Raw genomic sequence first — 20,576 nt, 5'->3', positions numbered from 1 at the left:
TCGTTGGAATCCAGCACGGCGTTCCGTATTACCCTCCTGAACCCACCGATTCCATTTCTGCATACAGTCATGGGATCTTGACCAACGCGAGCAGCAATGTCGCGATACAATAAACCGCAATCGCGATAGGTTACAATCCGACCTTTATCAAAGTCGGAGGCATCACAACAACGTTTCATCGGGCAACGCCAGTCAACTGCTATTTGTGTATGAGAAATCGGTTCGAAACTTTCCGCATGTGAGTATGTTGTAGGTGTCGCCACAGGCACCAACCTTGTGTTAAATGCTCTGAAAAGCTAATCATTTGCATATCACAGAATCTTCTTCCTGTCGGTTAAATTTCGCGTCTGTAGCACGTCATCTTCGTGGTGTAGCAATTTTAATGGCCGGTGGTGTAATAAACACATCTAAGTGGATAAAGAAACGAAATAAAGAGTATTTATTTTCTGACATTAAATTCATATCGGCGAAGTCCCAAGCAACTTCTGTCACCATAGGAGCTAAAACAATATTATCATTGTTATTACTATGTTGTTGTTAGTACAGTAATTAAACAGTCGGTAAGTGAGCTCGTTTGAAAGAACATTTATCCCAAGAAGATTAAAAACTACGTATTTTTCTTGGAACTACAGGCCAGTTTCTCTGCCTGGAATAGACATCGTAATTACCTACAATTACTCCCTGTCTCGCAATAATGAGATCAAATTCTTCTGTTTCCTAGGTTGTCTTTTTTTTCAGTTGCGTCCTTTGTGTCTAGTGGTAGACTCCAGGACATACAAGTCCAGATAACTGTTCCATAGTTTTACAACTTCACCATTACACGAGTAACCAGTTCTCGTTGTACATCATTTCTCTTTTCCTTTTTTCCCCCCAGGTAGAGTTGATTTATCTTCTGTGGACCCTGTTAAAGCCACAAATATAGAAGAACAACATTTTTTTCACCTGTGAGTATTCATTCAAGCAGTATTCGTGGTCCAGAATGAGATTTTCACTCTGCAGCGGAGTGTGCGCTGATATGAAACTTCCTGGCAGATTAAAACTGTGTGCCCGACCGAGACTCGAACTCGGGACCTTTGCCTTTCGCGGGCAAGTGCTCTACCAACTGAGCTACCGAAGCACGACTCACGCCCGGTACTCACAGCTTTACTTCTGCCAGTATCTCGTCTCCTACCTTCCAAACTTTACAGAAGTTCTCCTGCGAACCTTGCAGAACTAGCACTCCTGAAAGAAAGGATATAGCGGAGACATGGCTTAGCCACAGCCTGGGGGATGTTTCCAGAATGAGATTTTCACTCTGCAGCGGAGTGTGCGCTGATATGAAACTTCCTGGCAGATTAAAACTGTGCGCCCGACCGAGACTCGAACTCGGGACCTTTGCCTTTCGCGGGCAAGTGCTCTACCAACTGAGCTACCGAAGCACGACTCACGCCGGGTACTCACAGCTTTACTTCTGCCAGTATCTCGTCTCCTACCTTCCAAACTTTACAGAAGTTCTCCTGCGAACCTTGCAGAATTAGCACTCCTGAAAGAAAGGATATAGCGGAGACATGGCTTAGCCACAGCCTGGGGGATGTTTCCAGAATGAGATTTTCACTCTGCAGCGGAGTGTGCGCTGATATGAAACTTCCTGGCAGATTAAAACTGTGTGCCCGACCGAGACTCGAACTCGGGACCTTTGCCTTTCGCGGGCAAGTGCTCTACCAACTGAGCTACCGAAGCACGGCTCACGCCCGGTACTCACAGCTTTACTTCTGCCAGTATCTCGTCTCCTACCTTCCAAACTTTACAGAAGTTCTCCTGCGAACCTTGCAAAACTAGCACTCCTGAAAGAAAGGATATAGCGGAGACAAAGGTCCCGAGTTCGAGTCTCGGTCGGGCACACAGTTTTAATCTGCCAGGAAGTTTCAGTATTCGTGGTGATTTGTTTGTGCTTCGGATGCAGATCCTTTCAGTACTTAACGCCAGTTGGGTCTATGCTCGCACAGTGCTGATTGGGAAGATATCATAATATTATCAATAGAGTTGCAGAAATTCTATTATCGTACTTTCTACTGTTGATGAGAAAATTAATCACACCTTATCGAATCATTCACTTCTGAGAGAGCAAACAACAACTGACACCTTAGAGATAGAAGTGCTAACGACCACTCCCTGGTGCCCTTCTCTAAGGCGAACCACACGGCATCACGAACGTTACCTGCCTGCTTGCTGAGTGGGCGTCGAGTGCTGCTAAACGGCGCGGAATTCCCCACGGTTCTCTCTGTGTTCCTTTACCTCCGACGCTGCTGAGAGAGCTTGCTGACCTTGAACTGCTCATGCCTCGTGGTGACTGCCCGGCAAAAGCTACCGGCATCACAAATCACTTTATACGTAATTCAGCAAGTTCAAAAATGGTTCAAATGGCTCTGAGCACTATGGGACTTAACTTCTGAGGTCATCAGTCCCCTAGAACTTAGAACTACTTAAACCTAACTAACCTAAGGACATCACACACTTACATACCCGAGGTAGGATTCGAACCTGCGACCGTAGCGATCGCACGGTTCCAGATTGTAGCGCCTAGAACCGCTCGGCCACGCCGGCCGGCATTCAGCAAGTGACTTACATTTGCACACTTCTAAAAAATAAAAATAAAAATATAGTAAAACAAAAAGCTGTCAAACTTCGAGTAGCTAAACTTAAGAGGGCACAGATCTAAACACAGAAGCTGTGAAAAAAAAGCTTGTCTCAAAATGCAAAGTTATTACACTACAATACAGTGACGAGAACAGTAGTTCAATATGCAGCCTAAACACTCTCCCTCAAGAACAAAGGACTAATAGATGAGCTCGAGAAGAAGGAGAGTAATTCTGAGGAAGATTCTTGGTGGACACAAAACAATTGGTGAAAAACAGGTAAAGATGAGCAATGAGAAGATCTACCAATAAAACCAGTCACAACGGAAATGAGAAAGAGAAGGCTGATGTTCTTTGGTTATCTGGTGAGAATGGATGATGGCAGATTAACGAAGAAAATCTTCAATATAATTCAACAGAGGAAAACACACAACTCTTGGTTGCAAGGAATAAGGAAAGGGCCGGCCGCGGTGGCCGAGCGGTTCTAGGTGCTTCACTCTGGAACCGCGCAACCGTCACGGTCGCAGGTTCGAATCCTGCCTTGGACATGGATGTGTGTGATGTCACCAGGTTAGTTAGATTTAAGTAGTTCTAAGTTCTAGGGGGCTGATGACCTCAGATGTTAAGCCCCATAGTGCTCAGAGCCATTTGAACCAATAAGGAAAGACCTCGGTGAAATTGGACTTACAGAAATGGACGCAACGAATAGGGACAAATACAGAAAGGCAATAACTGAATTCGAGGTTTCTCAGGAGGCTCCAAACCCGAAGACCAACAGGAAAACAACAGCTGAACATCTGGAAAATATGGCAGCAGGCAGAAGAGCAGCCCGAGAGAAGAGAAAGAAAAAAGTGAACATGAAATAAAATTTGTAACGCGGTCCTTAGCTGGCGAATCCGTGTAAATAAATAATAATAATAAAATGAAAACTGACGCATCACGAAGAAATTATCCGAATGGGAGGGAAATCGACAGATGTGATTTGCATGTACAGACAGACAAATTACTGCAATTTCAGAAAAATTGGATGATTTATTCTAACTTTACAAATTGAGAAAGATGTTAACGCGTTGGTCCATCTGCGGTCCTTATGCAAGCAGTTATTCGGCTTGACATTGATTGGCAGACTTGTAGGACGTCCTCTTGACGGATATCGTGCCAAACTGTGTCCAGTTGCGTTAGATCGTCAAAATCACGAACTGGTTGAAGCACCCTTCCTATAACGCTCCAAACGTTCTCAATTGCCGACAGATCCGGCGATTTTGGTGGCCAAAGTAAGGTTTGGCAAGGACGAAGACATGCATAGAAACTAACGCCGTGTGCACAACAAGTCATTTTCACGGCACAAATGCATCGAAAGAGCGCCGTCCAGGGAAACTGAAAACACAAGTATTGTGGGACATATGTCGAAATAAAACGAACGCGCGATCGCGCGCGTGCGCACGCACGCACAAACACACACACACACACACACACACACACACACACACACACACACACCGTAAGCGTTACCGGCGCCATAGAATCAAAGATGACCAATGTCAGAAGTTATCGATATCGAGTATTAACTACCAACGGATGAGCAAATAATTTTAACACTGTCCATTTGTTGTTTGACTGGGGACAGGCCACTTTTCCGTGCAGAATTTGAACAAAAACTTTCATCTCTATTTATAAGGTCATTCTCTAATTTAATCTCAAATGCTTTTTTAATAATGCTACCGCAATAGCTCGAATTACATGCCAAAATACCTGTACTATTTTCGATAGAGTGACCGCTGTTAAGGCAACGCTCTGTAATAGCACAGTTGGTCGGCTGTTGTAAGGATGTGTGGCACTTACGCTCAACACACTGCCGACCGGAGTGGCCGAGCGGTTCTAGGCGCTACAGTCTGGAACCGCACGACCTCTAAACTCGCAGGTTCGAATCCTTCCTCGGGCATGAATGTGTGTGATGTCCTTAGGTTAGTTAGGTTTAAGTAGTTCCAAGTTCTAGGGGACTGATGACCTCAGCAGTTAAGTCCCATTGTGGTCAGAGCCATTTTTTTGACCTCAACACACTGGTGACCACGGTCTTGATAGTCCAACCAGTGTATGGTATTACACAATTGCTATTGATACGGTTCACAGCTATCTTACTCAAACCAAGGTCATCCTTCACAGACCCTAGAAGGCCCCCTGTGGTCGAAATATACACTTCACACCATATTTTCGCACAACACAAGAAATCCTGTTGGCAATACTATTTGGGTGATGAAAAAACGCTGTGACTTACCGATTCAGAAGGCCCGAGGGGCTCGATTTGACGTGGAATTGAACGAAATATATGTGGGGACGGGAGGGGGAGGGGAAAGGGGGAATAGTTCACAGATAATACTCTTTTCAAAGAACGTACCATATAAGAGACGTTCTCCTGTTGGGCTACGAGTGACAATGGACATCCTATAAGTAGGGTGACCAGACGTCCGGATTAATCCGGACATGTCCTCCTTTTTGGCTCTTGTCCGGGGTCCGGACGGATTTTTTCAGTGTCCGGCTTTTTCGCGAAGTCGAGCGTAATACAGTTAAATTTACAATGCGTCCTGTTCTATTGCTCTTTTCTTAAATACTTTAACTATTCACACAGCCTTCGTGATAAACACGCACGAAGGTGGTGTTAGTAGGTGGCACCAGGATCGTCGATGTTATCGTTGATGTGAGTGTAATTTTTATTTAGAGAATATTTTCTCTAATTACTACACAGTGGACTGATGAGAGGAATCCATTAAACTTTGAATCAGTGAAAGGTCTGTTGATGTCCAATATAATTTAAAAGACTTTTCATGTGTGTCATTTTACAATTATCTGTTAAATAAGTCTAAACTTCTGCAAAAAAAATTGGTTCCTCCGAGAAGTATCAATAATTGTTAAGGCATGTATGTATGTTATGTCTATAAACAATAAACTCATTTATTAAAATTGAACGTATGTTTGATGGAGGATACTGCAGATGAGGATATTACCCGTCAGCTTAGGACAACTCACATGAACGTAGCCAATCAGGAGTGGCGTTTAGGCAGCCGTATTTGTTAAATCTTAAAATTACGCGTGAATATAAAAACAATTGATGGCACACTGTCACCACAATCAATGTTTTTAATTTAAAATAAAAAATATTGTTCTGGGAATCACCACCTGACCACCAGTAACAATTAACTACTAGTTTTACCGGTAATTCCCGGCAGTGACGTGACCTGTCCAAAGCTGACAGGTGGTATCCTCACCTGCAGTTGACCAGTTTGATGTGTCCTCTTTTTTCTTCCTTTGTCCTTTTTGAAGCTGTTTGTCCTCGTTTTTGAACAACTGCGTCTGGTCACCCTACCTATAAGCTGCCTGCCTTTCCTTTGCCAGCCGAGTATATTTCTGGATGGAGACGTACTGGGTTCACAGCAGTCGACCGTTCTGCGTCATCAACGACCCCCTCTACTACACCCCCCCCCCCCCCCCACTGTCGCCCCCTGACCACCTGACCGTGGCGTTCAGTGCAGACAGCTTCGCGCAGCCGCTACCTGCGCATTCTTCTCGTTCCTGCCTGCCTGCTGCATCCCTTTTCACGTTGTCCCCTTTTGTCCCCTGTCCCAGTTTCCCTCTCGTTTCTTCTTTTCTACACGGGACACTGATTTATTTCCAGAAGGTGCCAGTACAAGTGCGTGTGTGTGTGTGTGTGTGTGTGTGTGTGTGTGTGTGTGCGCGCTCGTGTTTGTGTGCTTGTGTCTGTGTTTCTGGAGAAGGTGAAATGCATGAGTCCGTAGTGTATGGAAAATACACTCCTGGAAATGGAAAAAAGAACACATTGACACCGGTGTGTCAGACCCACCATACTTGCTCCGGACACTGCGAGAGGGCTGTACAAGCAATGATCACACGCACGGCACAGCGGACACACCAGGAACCGCGGTGTTGGCCGTCGAATGGCGCTAGCTGCGCAGCATTTGTGCACCGCCGCCGTCAGTGTCAGCCAGTTTGCCGTGGCATACGGAGCTCCATCGCAGTCTTTAACACTGGTAGCATGCCGCGACAGCGTGGACGTGAACCGTATGTGCAGTTGACGGACTTTGAGCGAGGGCGTATAGTGGGCATGCGGGAGGCCGGGTGGACGTACCGCCGAATTGCTCAACACGTGGGGCGTGAGGTCTCCACAGTACATCGATGTTGTCGCCAGTGGTCGGCGGAAGGTGCACGTGCCCGTCGACCTGGGACGGGACCGCAGCGACGCACGGATGCACACCAAGACCGTAGGATCCTACGCAGTGCCGTAGGGGACCGCACCGCCACTTCCCAGCAAATTAGGGACACTGTTGCTCCTGGGGTATCGGCGAGGACCATTCGCAACCGTCTCCATGAAGCTGGGCTACGGTCCCGCACACCGTTAGGCCGTCTTCCGCTCACGCCCCAACATCGTGCAGCCCGCCTCCAGTGGTGTCGCGACAGGCGTGAATGGAGGGACGAATGGAGACGTGTCGTCTTCAGCGATGAGAGTCGCTTCTGCCTTGGTGCCAATGATGGTCGTATGCGTGTTTGGCGCCGTGCAGGTGAGCGCCACAATCAGGACTGCATACGACCGAGGCACACAGGGCCAACACCCGGCATCATGGTGTGGGGAGCAATCTCCTACACTGGCCGTACACCACTGGTGATCGTCGAGGGGACACTGAATAGTGCACGGTACATCCAAACCGTCATCGAACCCATCGTTCTACCATTCCTAGACCGGCAAGGGAACTTGCTGTTCCAACAGGACAATGCACGTCCGCATGTATCCCGTGCCACCCAACGTGCTCTAGAAGGTGTAAGTCAACTACCCTGGCCAGCAAGATCTCCGGATCTGTCCCCCATTGAGCATGTTTGGGACTGGATGAAGCGTCGTCTCACGCGGTCTGCACGTCCAGCACGAACGCTGGTCCAACTGAGGCGCCAGGTGGAAATAGCATGGCAAGCCATTCCACAGGACTACATCCAGCATCTCTACGATCGTCTCCATGGGAGAATAGCAGCCTGCATTGCTGCGAAAGGTGGATATACACTGTACTAGTGCCGACATTGTGCATGCTCTGTTGCCTGTGTCTATGTGCCTGTTGTTCTGTCTGTGTGATCATGTGATGTATCTGACCCCAGGAATGTGTCAATAAAGTTTCCCCTTCCTGGGACAATGAATTCACTGTGTTCTTATTTCAATTTCCAGGAGTGTATATATTGCCCCAGTTGCATGTTGCAAATATGCCTCCGATGATATCTTGATATCTATATCCATGGGTCAGCTGTAATTGTCGTTTCTGCACCATGTAGAGTGCATCAGCGGGAAGATGATTAACAGATAAAACACACACACACACACACACACACACACACACACACACGCACACGCACACTGACATGGGTACCGTGGCCAGCCGTCATCACCGATTTCGTTCAAATTTACGGGATTTTGGCCAGAAATGACAGTGACAGAAATGGGAGTTCCAGATTACCTGACGTTTAGGGAAAAAATTCGCCATTTACATTAGCGTAGTCTCAAGTCAGTGCTTGGCACAGAGAATGGGAACTGAACCGTAATCCGAGGGTCGTGAAGTAGAGTCCCTGTTCGAAATACTGCTCAATATACTGTTCATGAATATTTTCATGAAAGGCGTGAAATGGGAAGCCAAAGGCAAATCTGAGATTGCAAATAAAGCCCTACGTGCGGGAGAATTAATTTCTTCTGTTGATTGCCATGCGGAGCTGTACAAAGAAATCCACTATTATTATACGATGAGATTTTTTTCATTATGAAGGAGCATTGCCATCGCGTGGTATTAGATATCCGTCACATGCATTCCGCTTGTACAAATCTGCGATATCTGCTTTTATCGTCAGGCAAAGAATTTGACCAACAAGCTTCGAAACTTCTCTTATCGAGAAAGAAAAAGAAATTTCATCCGAGAAGAGCGCATCAAAATACATTCCATTGTATATCAACAGCTACTCTCGCCAACATCAGGCGAAATTATGGTTTGCACATGGTTTGCTGCCGAACTGTGTAATGAAAGAGAACCTGTAATAAATGTAAACCGAGCTTGTGTTTTTTACAGAAACTTTAAAACAACCATGAAACTTTAAAAAAATGCTGTGCTTATAACATGTGCAAGATGCCAAGAAAATTACTGTTTCCCTTGTTTTTTCAGTGAATATCACACCGGAACGTGGGAAACATTAACTGTAAAATAATGAAGGATCTAATTTTATATAAAAACTTCTAGTGTACGCCTTACAATCACTTCCTGGAATTTTGTCTGCAATGCCAAAATTTCCACTGTCTTTCGTTTTCATGCCTTTTTCTGACAATGTTAATAAATACAATATATCTAGCATTATTTCGGTTTACTTGCAGTATATGTAATGCAAAACTGAAGATCAAAAAAAGTTCTGCTCAAGTACTCGACACTACGCCCCTTGCATTTCAGTTCTGTACCCTTTCTGCTGAGCCAATCATCATCATCATCATCATCCTCATGATCATCTTGAACAGTTTCCAGCTCAAGGCTGGGTCTGCTTGGAAAATAAGCCTCGGCCTCTAGTCCTGTTTGCCCACCAGCTTTCTGTATTCATTCTGGTACAGTCCTTGTCTCTTTTTTCAACACATTCCTTTGCACCTTTCAGCCAACTGTCCTTTGGTATTCCTCTTGGTCGTTGCCGTAGCATCTCCATTGCATGTATCTTCTTGGGAATCCTCTTAGCTTCCATTCTCTTTAAGTGCCCATACCATCTTAGCCTTGATGTTTCTGTCCTGCTCTTCAAGGGTTTACCTTTCACTATTTCCCTTAACCTTTCATTCCTCGCCCTATCTCTCTTTGTGCTTGTATCCTACTTCTGGGGAACTTCATTTCACATGCCTGTAATCTGCTTACATCTCTCTTTTTTCATTACCGAGTTTCAGATGCACAAGTCATAATTGGGTTGTAGTAACTTCCAATTATTACTTCATTGCTTTTTAGTGGGACTTCTTTTTTCCAAACCAGCCTCCTAACACTTCGCAGGAATGCTTCTTCTTGTCTGCCACATTCACTGATCATTTCTTCCATTTTCCTGTATCACACATCCAACTACTTGACACTTTAAACCTGTTCAACTGTTCACCTCCAATCCTTATAGTTGGTCTACCTTTCTTCTTAGTTGTAACCAGGATCTCACATTTGTTTACAACAAATTTCATTGTCTCACAGTTTCTTCCCAAAGATCCAGCTGTTCCTGAGTTTCCTCGTCCCTGTTTCCCCAAATCAAGTCACCGGCAAGCACCACTGCTTTCATGCTGTCTTCTCCAGTCTCCTTAGTCATTACTTCATCCAAGACCACAATGAAGAGGAGAATTGGCAATGCATTGCCCTGTTTTACACCACATGTTTCCTAGAACCAATCCGTCCTCCCATTTCCCACTTTCACGAAATCGGATTTCCACGTACATCTCCTCCACTCTGCCTTTTGTCCTTTTGCCAACCTTTCTTTTCTAGTTTTTTCCAGACCGTTCTGCTACAAACATTATCAAATGTCGCTTCTGTATAGAGAAATCTCATCACAAGGCCTTCCCCAAATTCATAGTGGTGCTTCTAGAGCTGCCTCTCTGCAGATATGAGGTCGTTGACCTCCCAGGTGTGAAGCCATGCTGTTCCTCTCTCAATTTGCTTTCGACCATTGTTCGGATTGTGGTCTCCAGGATATTTTCATATGCCTTGGTACATTGTGGTATCGGTGTGACTCCCCTGTAGTTTCTACAGTGCTGCGTCAACTGCTGCCTGAAAACTACGGCCGGCCGCGGTGGCGGTGCGGATCTAGGTGCTCCAGTCCGGAGCCGCGCTGCTGCTACAGTCGCAGGTTCGAATTCTGCCTCGGGCATGGGTGTGTGTGATGTCCTTAGGTTAGTTAGGTTTAAGTAGTTCTAAGTTCTAGGGGACTGATGACCACAGCAGTTGAGTCCCATAGTGCTCAGAGCCATTTGAACCATTTTTTGAAAACTACGCTAACATTGAAAGGCTCATGGGTCTTCCAAACCGCACGTAAAAAAAAGGAAAAAACATTTTACCTAAAAGTTCGCCCGTCTGGATCACCCACTTCTGTCAGCATAAACTCGGACGAAATCGGTGATGATGAGTAGGAGTGATCCCTTTGTGAGGAAGAAGAGGAGAGAGGGAGTGAGAAAGATTGCCTGGAAACGGTGAGGGGGGGGGGGGGGGGTGCGGTTGTATTCTCATGCATGTTGACACCTTCCCTGCTGCCAATCCTTACGCGGCGAAGTATCGTTGTATAACAAAACGAGACTCAATTATAATGTCCTTTGAAGAATATCCACACAACAGCTCACAACTGACATATTCCCATATTTCTCCTGTGACGTTGTTTGTGGTGTTGCTAGACAATGAACCCTAGAGTCGTCGTAGGCGGCGGCGTCAAGAACTGGGACGTAAGTGGGCCGGTGCTGCCGGCTGAAGTTCTGCTGCCGAAGACTATGACGGATTGGGCCGGGTCCCTTGGCGTGGAGAGGTGAGACGAAACTTTTGGCACTGCCAACTTCTAGCAGTGAGATTGAGCTGCTGATACAGTCAGAGGGAACTGTCTTCACACGGTCCGACTTGGTCTAAGTAGTCGGGCGCGAATGGATATCCGCGTGGCGCTCTGAGGGCAGGTGACGTACTGCAGCAAAATAGTGCCCTGCAGACATTGCTGTCTATCGGTGTGGTTGGTGTCCCCGGACGCCACGGAGGCAACGTGTAACTCCATAGTATACAGCCCATGCCATACAATATCTGGATGTTGATGAAAGCTGATGAAGCTGCCCGCACGGCCTGTCTCATGTGCGGACTATCAGGCGGCTACAGTACAAAAGTACTGCTACAAACAAGAATGAATAAAGCTGTTTCGCCACTATGTATGATCATGTCCCATAACTTACCGTTTTTTTCAGCTTTGTTGTCATTTCATTCCCACAAAGAGCAGTGGCTGGCAGCATAGAGCAACAGCTCTTGAGTCTTAAGGTTTGTTAAAATACAATGACATGCAAACAACATATAAAAAATTAAAAACATTTAACGGATGTTACTAAAAACAGGTGATGTAGATATGACTGTTTGTAGGAGACTGCAGTGACGTCGGTTATAAGCTGAATCGTGAGGATTTTGGTACTTCTGTCCAGCAGATGGAACATGCCATTTAGAGACTCCATGACCATTTCCGGGAGAACATCTTTCTGGGTCGAGATCAGCAATTGACAAAATGTGGCACACATTTGGGAAGCTGGGGATGGGAACTTGTATTGTTTTATTCTGAGTGGTGGGGTAATGGGAGAGAATCACGTTATACTTGCAACAGGGATTCTCCAGTTCGAGAGTTAAGGCAATAAGCCAACCAGAGATGAATTGGCGCTTGGCGGATCAATATATGGAGGAATTATACAGGGTGGTCCACTGATCATGATTGGGCCAAATATCTCACGAAATAAGCGTCAAACGAAAAAACTACAAAGAACGAAACTTGTCTAGTTTGAAGGGGGAAACCAGATGGCGCTATGGTTGGCCCGCTAGATGGCGCTGCCATAGGTCAAACGGATATCAGCTGCGTCTTTTTAAATAGGAACCCCCATTTTTATTACATATTCGTGTAGTACGTAAAGAAATATGAATGTTTTTGTTGGACCAGTTTTTTCGCTTTGTGATAGATGGCGCTGCAATAGTCACAAACATATGGCTCACAATTTTAGACGAACAGTTGGTAACAGCTGGTTTTTGAAATTAAAATACAGAACGTAGGTACGTTTGAATATTTTATTTCGGTTGTTGCAATGTGATACATGTACCTTTGTGAACTTATCATTTCTGACAACGCATGCTGTTACAGCGTGATTACCTGTAAATACCACATTAATGCAATAAATGCTCAAAATGATGCCCGTCAACCTCAATGCATTTGGCAACGCCTGATCAAATCGGCTCTCCCGACTAGCCGCTGGGCTAGTAACGCACCACTTCAAGTTACATAATAATTTATAGCTCCTTTTGCTGATGGCCGATGAAGCTCTTAATTTAAACGTGCATTCAGCACGCGGGTAAGTATTGATAATAAAATTTTGACGTGGCTAAGTTAAATATTTTGGGCGAGAGAATTAATTTAATTGCCCTGCACGCAGTAGATGAGCTCTGAACTGGCCCTTTTGAGATCCGCTATCGCTATAATTTTATAGGTATTCAAAAGAAACTTTTCACATCTTCATAGTCATAGCGGACCTCTAACCTAGTTAAATCTAAACATCCTAGCCTTATTTATTAGCCTACTTAATCTATCTTGCTTCCTTCAGTTTTGAGATGAAAACCAGAAAATCATGAATTTCCACTAAAATCTTAATTTGTGAAATCCAAAGTACTGTTTTTATTAAATCATTATGAAAGATGAATCTAAATACAAATTTTGAAGTCTCTAGCTCTTTTCTGTTGCGCCAATGATTTTTTTCAGAAAAACGTCCAAATTTCGAAAATGGCTGAAGTTATCGAACTGATATTTAACACACATTAATATAGTATTATTCCTGACATGCTAGAAAAGTTTTAGGTAATTTGCTTGATTTTTAAGGTATTGCGCAATATTTATGACGTCAGAGCTAGTTACAGCAGACTGGCTGGCACACAATGGAAACTGATGTGAATTTACTACAGCGTGAGTAGGCTGCTTCCCTACAACCTACTTGGGCATCATCATTTGTTGCAGGTCGTGATTGACGTTTCGCATGTGGCTGAACACTTCCTGTTTTTTTAAATAACGTAACTATCCGGCGAACGGTCCGGGGACTTGGATGATGTCGTCCAGGACACCGAGCAGCATACATAGCACACGCCTGTTGGGCATTTTGATCACAATAGCCTTACATCAACACGATATCGACCTTTCCCGTAATTGGTAAACGGCCAATTTTAACACGGGTAATGTATCACGATGCAAATACCGTCCGTACTGGAGGAATGTTACGTGATACGACGTACTTATACGTTTGTGACTATTACAGTGCCAACTATCACAAAGCGGAAAAAGTGATCCAAATAAACATTCATATTTCTTTACGTACTACACGAATGTGTGATAAAAATGGGAGTTTCTATTAAAAAAAAAACGCAGTTGATATTCGTTTGACGTATGGCAGCCCCATCTAGCGGGCCAACCATAGCGCCACCTGGTTTCCCCCTTCAAGCTGGACGAGTTTCGTTTTTTGTAGTTTTTTCGTTTGATGCTTGTTTCGTGAGATATTTTGCCCAGTCACTATCAATCGACCACCCTATACAGGGTGCTACAAAAAGGTACGGCCAAACTTTCAGGAAACATTCCTCACACACAAATAAAGAAAGTATGATATGTGGACATGTGTCCGGAAAGGCTTACTTTCCATGTTAGAGCTCATTTTATTACTTCTCTTCAAATCACATTAATTATGGAATGGAAACACACAGCAACAGAACGTACCAGCGTGACTTCAAACACTTTGTTACAGGAAATGTTCAAAATGTCCTCCGTTAGCGAGGATACGTGCAACCACCCTCCATCGCATGGAATCCCTGATGCGCTGATGCAGCCCTGGAGAATGGCGTATTCTATCATAGCCGTCCACAATACGAGCACGAAGAGTCTCTACATGTGGTACCGGGGTTGCGTAGACAAGAGCTTTCAAATGCCCCCATAAATGAAACTCAAGAGGGTTGAGGTCAGGAGAGCGTGGAGGTCATGGAATTGGTCTGCCTCCACCAATCCATCGGTCACCGAATCTGTTGTTGAGAAGCGTACGAAGACTTCGATTGAAATGTGCAGAAGCTCCATCGTGCGTGAACCACATGTTGTGTCGTACTTGTAAAGGCACATGTTCTAGCAGCACAGATAGAGTATCCCGTATGGTGGTGGTGGTTAGTGTTTAACGTCCCGTCGACAACGAGGTCATTAGAGACGGAACGCAAGCTCGGGTTAGCGAAGGATTGGGAAGGAAAGCGGCCGTGCCCTTTCAAAGGAACCATCCCGCATTTGCCTGAAACGATTTAGGGAAATCACGGAAAACCTAAATCAGGATGGCTGGAGACGGGATTCGTCGTCCTCCCGAATGCGAGTCCAGTGGGCTAACCACTGCGCCACCTCACTCGGTTATCCCGTATGAAATCATTATAACGTGCCCCATTGAGCATAGGTGGAAGAACATGGGGCCCAATCAAGGCATCACCAACAATGCCTGCCCAAACATTCAAAGAAAGTCTGTGTTGTTGATGTGATTGCACAATTCTATGCGGATTCTCGTCAGCCCACACATGTTGATTGTGAAAATTTACAATTTGATCACGTTGGAATGAAGCCTCATCCGTAAAGAGAACATTTGCACCTAAATGAGGATTGACACATTGTTGGATTAACCATTCGCAGAAGTGTATCCGTGGAGGCCAATCAGCTGCTGATAGTGCCTGCACACGCTGTACATGGTACGGAAACAACTGGTTCTCCCGTAGCACTCTCCATAGAGTGACGTGGTCAACATTACCTTGTACAGCGGCAACTTCTTTAGCGTTGACATTAGGGTTATCGTCAACTGCATGAAGAATTGCCTTGTCCATTGCAGGTGTCCTCGTCGTTCTAGGTCTTCCCCAGCGCGAGTCATAGGCTGGAATGTTCCGTGCTCCCTAAGACGCCGATCAATTGCTTCGAACGTCTTCCTGTCGGAACACCTTCGTTCTGGAAATCTGTCTCGATACAAACGTACCGTGCCACGGCTATTGCCCCGTGCTAATCCATACATCAAATCGGCATCTGCCAACTCCGCATTTGTAAACATTGCACTGACTACAAAACCACGTTCGTGATGAACACTAACCTGTTGATGCTACGTACTGATGTGCTTGATGCTAGTACTGTAGAGCAATGAGTCGCATGTCAACACAAGCACCGAAGTCAACATTACCTTCCTTCAATTGGGCCAACTGGCGGTGAATCGAGGAAGTGTACATACTGACGAAACTAAAATGATCTCTAACATGGAAATTAAGCATTTCCGGGCACATGTCCACACAACATCTTTTCTTTATTTGTGTGTGAGGAATGTTTCCTGAAAGTTTGGCCGTACCTTTTTGTAACACCCTGTATAGTGTGTGTGTGAGACTATTTAGTCTGTCAGGAAGTTTCAAACCAGTGCACTGTCTGCTGGAAAGTGAGAGACTCATTCTGGAGTGAGGAGCAGTATCTAGAGGGCGCGAAAATTAAAACTGGCCCGAAAAATATTTCGTGCACCTTAAGGTAGGCAACCCAACTTACGTCCTGGGCAGACGATGTAAGCTGCGTTGCCTGTCTCAAGGAGCATGAAATTCATTGCAAACCCTTTTTATTAAGGACAATTGAAAAGTTTCCGTTTGAGCGCACTACTGCAGCATATATGCAACGTAGCGCGACTACGGTGCGAGTATAAAAACACCGCCATGTTCACAAGGGATTAGTGTGACATTTGTGTCTTTCCGATATGCGTGCTGTAAAGGCGAACCTGAGAACTAAGGAGACGTTATAACCAAATGTGTCCAAACAGAACTACCAAATGTGTCCAAACAGGACCAACGTGCTGTGATTCTATTCTTGGCTGCCGAAGGACAAACGCCGGTAAACATCCTTCGGAGAATGAAGAATTTATATGGGACACCAAGTCTGCCGAAAACTACCGTTGTGGAATAGTGCGCCAAGTTATGTCCTAGTCGTGATTCAAAATGGTTCAAATCGCTCTGAGCACTATGGGACTTAACATCTGAGGTCATCAGTCCCCTAGAACTTAGAACTACTTAAACCTAACTAACCTAAGGACATCACACACATTCATATCCGAGGCAGGATTCGAACTTGCGACCGTAGCGGTCGCGCGGTTCCAGACTGAAGCGCCTAGAACCGCTCGGCCACACCGGCCGGCTGTCCTGGTCGTGAATCGACACAAGACGCACCTACCGCAATTGTAAAGCTGAAGTTACGCAAACTCAATTGGGAGATACTCGAGCACCTGCCCTATGGTTCTGCTCTTTCCCCGTGCGATTATCATGCCTTCAATCCCTTAAAAAAGACGTTGAAGCATCGGCGATTCATGTGGGACGCGGATGAGTGGGAAGTAGTTAGGGACGTATTCACGGAGCAGGACACGGTTCTTTACCAAACGAGTGGCTTCAGCATGGTGCGTCGGTGGGTGATTGCTTCAATGCTCACGGCGATTTTGTCTGATTGGCATACCGATTCTGGCCTGTAGGGCCATCGAACAGAAACTTTTTGAATGCCCCTCACATTTTGCACACCTGGTCTATAGCACGAGATAAGGAAAGACACAGATGGCGACAAACCGTCGAGAAGCTGTTAATAAATTGTCGAGCTAAATTATAAACAGGTTGGCGCACGAAATGTGTTACCAATTGTTTCTTTTACAATTTACGACGCACATTAAATATCCCGCTGGGATCTCTACAGCAGTACCAGCAGAGTTTGGAAAAACTAATGAGTTACGAAGTGACGTGACATTCACGATACTGCCGCTAGGAAACTAGTAAGCAGTAATGGCTGACAATGGAAGACAGACGACACAGCAACGATCGCCAATTGTGTTACTTTTTCGTGAAACGAAAAGTCTTGTTGTGACTCAGAGGCGTTTTTGACAACAGTTTAACACACGATGGGTCCGTTGCAAGAAGACCATCCACTGTTTGTATGATAAATTTGTACAGGAAGGAACAATATTGGAAGCGAAACGACCTCGGCCTAAGCCTGTTTGTTCGCCGGAGAATATTGAAGCGGTACGAGTTGCTGTACAGAGAAGTCCTGGGAAATCGTGTAGAAAGGCAGCAGTGCAACTGGGAATATCCAGACGCTCCGTTCAACGCATTGTTAAAAGTGACCTCCATATGTACCCATTACAAGATGACCTGTGCACAGGAGCTCACTGAAGAACACAAGCAGCAGAGACTACTGTTTGTTCAGTGGGCGGAGGATAGGGAATAAGCTCTCAACAACGTTTGGTTTTCAGACGAGGTGCATTTTCATTTAGACGGTGTGGTTAACAAACAAAATGTACGCTTTGGGCCACTGAAAACCCACAAGTGCTTCATGAACGACAACGTTATGCTCCGAGGATTACAGCATGGACAGCAATTTCCAGTCACCGACTTATCGGACACTTTTTCTTTGAAGAAACTGTGAACAGCGAGCGTTATTTGAGCATGCTTCGCAATAGCTTCATTCCACAGCTTCTTGCTACTGCCTTGCCCTTCAAGACGCAGTGGTTCATGCAAGATGGAGCAAGGCCACATACTGCAAACAGTGTGTTGGAGTTTTTACACGAGCATTTCGACATGCGGATCATTTCACTCAGGTTTCCAGGTCGCTTCAAGGACGGACAAAATTGGCCCCCCAATAGACCAGACCTCAAAACATGTGACTTTTTTCTTTGGGGGTACGTAAAGGAAAAAACTTTCCCGAAACGTCCACGTGATTTAATGGAGCTCAGAAGACTTATTCTTCAAGCTTGCAGTAAAATTACGGAAGACATGTGCCGTAGGGTAATCACTAACTTCAGGAAACGAAATGGTGGACATATTGAGCATGTGCTGAGTTAGAACAAATCTCCATGGACGGCTCTTGATTGTAGTATATGTTCCTTTCAGATTGTATTGACAATAAAGTTTATATTCAAAAACAAAATGCTAACACATTTCGTGCGCCACCCTGTATTTAAAGTCTTCTTTATTTCAGGAGCCCCTAACGGCGATGCTTATTGTGTGATATAACGAAGAGAGTGGTAGGCTTCAGCTTCCGTTGCTGACAGTAGCCAACGATCGCTAAGCTTCGTGTGTGGCCCACCTGTATAGCATAGCTGCCGCATTAGAGTGTGACGTCACAGAGAGGTTTTTCAACTGTCGTGCGACGGCTGCCCGCGGTCTTGTCACGTGACTCGCAGCGGCTCACGTCAGGTGGGGGACAGGAAGTGGGCAACCCAGTACACCGGCTCTGGTTACAGCATCCGCGACAACCTCCACCTGTGGTACACGGCCAGGCGTCTGTACGCTCACTTACGGCTGAAAGGAGCCTGCAGACAACATCAGTGTTTCATAATGGACGCCACGTCTCAGAAAAAGTGATCTCCGTTGTTACAATGAATGAGCAAACATCATCTGGATCACTCACTATTGCTTTTAGTAATGATTATTGCTTTCGATCTGTCAAGTAGATCCTTTTCAAATATAAGTTGGGAAAACGGAAAAACCTGACAAGAAACCTTATGAACAAAATGAATCGCTGTGAGTATGGGTAGATGACGTCCAGCAGACGACGTTCCATTTATATATATATCACTATATATATACACGGTCGCAGGTTCGAATCCTGCCTTGGGCATGGATGTGTGTGATGTCCTTAGGTTAGTTAGGTTTAATTAGTTCTAAGTTCTAGGGGACTGACGACCTCAGATGTTGAGTCCCATAGTGCTCAGAGCCATTTTTGACAATTGCTGATATCGGTTAGTTTCCATTGAAGTGGCCACCAACACTGATAAATGTAGCTTACAAGGAAACCTCCCCACCGCAACTGCCCTCAAGTTTATTTGTAAGATGACGCAACGGATAGCCCGTCAAAAACTGAACACAGATCATGCATGAAAACAGGAAGAAGGTGTACTGAACTGCGAAAAAGAAAAACTGAAACAGTGTACGGTCCAAGCTTAAGAAGTGCAATATCCAGAAAAGTTAGGCAGTTGTACGGCCTTGCCACAGTGGATACACCGGTTCCCGTCAGATCACCGAGATTAAGCGCTGTCGGGCGTGGCCTGCATTTGGATGGGTGACCATTCGGGCCGCCATGTACTGTTGACATTTTTCGGGGTGCACTCAGCCTCGTGATGCCAATTGAGGAGCTACGCGACCGAATAGTAGCGGCTCCGGTCAAATAAAACCATCATAACGACCGGGAGAGCGGCGTGCTGACCACACGCCCCTCCTATCCGCATCCTTAGTGAGGATGATACGGCGGTCGGATGGTCCCGATGGGCCACTTGTGGCCAGAAGACAGAGTGCTTTAGGCAGTTGTGGTGTCATGGTTAGGTGATCACAGTGTTAGACTGTGAACTGGACGAAACGTATTCAAAACTACCTCATGCCCTTAATTTTTATTATTTTTTTCGCAACGTTTTAAACTGTCCGTCCGGTCATTGAAATGTTTCTTCTCTTTCCGTAGTCTTGGCGGTTGTCGTAGTTTGCAGTGGTTATTTTAATATGAGTCATGTGGTAAAAATACGTTACTGTCGCAAGTAAATGCGAATAGTGAGAGCAGGCGAGATACCACACAGACGTCTCACACAAATGAAAACAACAAATAAACGGGTTTCAAGTATGTTACTACAGTGGAATCCAAGAGTCAAAACGGGACGCAACTTTAAAATCGTTAAAAACATGTGTTTTCACATAGCGCAGAGAAATTGTGTGAGTGTGAACCTGTTGGGTTCATTTGTTGCAGCTTATGTGACACACTATTATGTTTTCATCATCTTCTTGGGAGTGATTACACTCACATTCATACGAACACCTAAATCGGGCAAGGAGGCATATCTCATCGCTTACCAGGCGTAAAAATTAGGTGCTTCGACAAGAGATTCCTGTCGTATAACACTCTTACTGTTACTAATGCCGCGTATGACACACCAGACGTGTTTTCCGTTGGAGGATTCGGTTGATATGTCGCCTTTCATCAAACGTTTGCAGTTCCCATTCGAAAGACGCTTCCTATCGACTGCTAATAGAGTAGTTGTGCAGAATCAAATCTAATTATAGGTAGCTACTTCACACCTCGCTGTTGCAAACGGACGTTACACCACGGCACAGATACAAACATGAATACAGCGAACAGCGAAAATTTAATAAAATAAAATAAAAC

General features: G+C 45.3%; 1 non-coding gene across 1 annotated transcript; it reads right to left on the bottom strand.

Moving 5' to 3' along the window:
* Positions 1-1,343: 1,343 nt before the first annotated feature.
* Positions 1,344-1,418, bottom strand: Trnas-cga (transfer RNA serine (anticodon CGA)). Its single transcript has one exon. It is a non-coding gene; the product is annotated as a tRNA-Ser (tRNA).
* Between the last annotated feature and the right edge of the window lie 19,158 nt (positions 1,419-20,576).

This window comes from Schistocerca serialis, chromosome 9 (genome assembly GCF_023864345.2).
Source record: "Schistocerca serialis cubense isolate TAMUIC-IGC-003099 chromosome 9, iqSchSeri2.2, whole genome shotgun sequence".
NCBI lineage: Eukaryota > Metazoa > Arthropoda > Insecta > Orthoptera > Acrididae > Schistocerca > Schistocerca serialis.
This window is presented reverse-complemented; position numbering and strand designations above follow the sequence as displayed.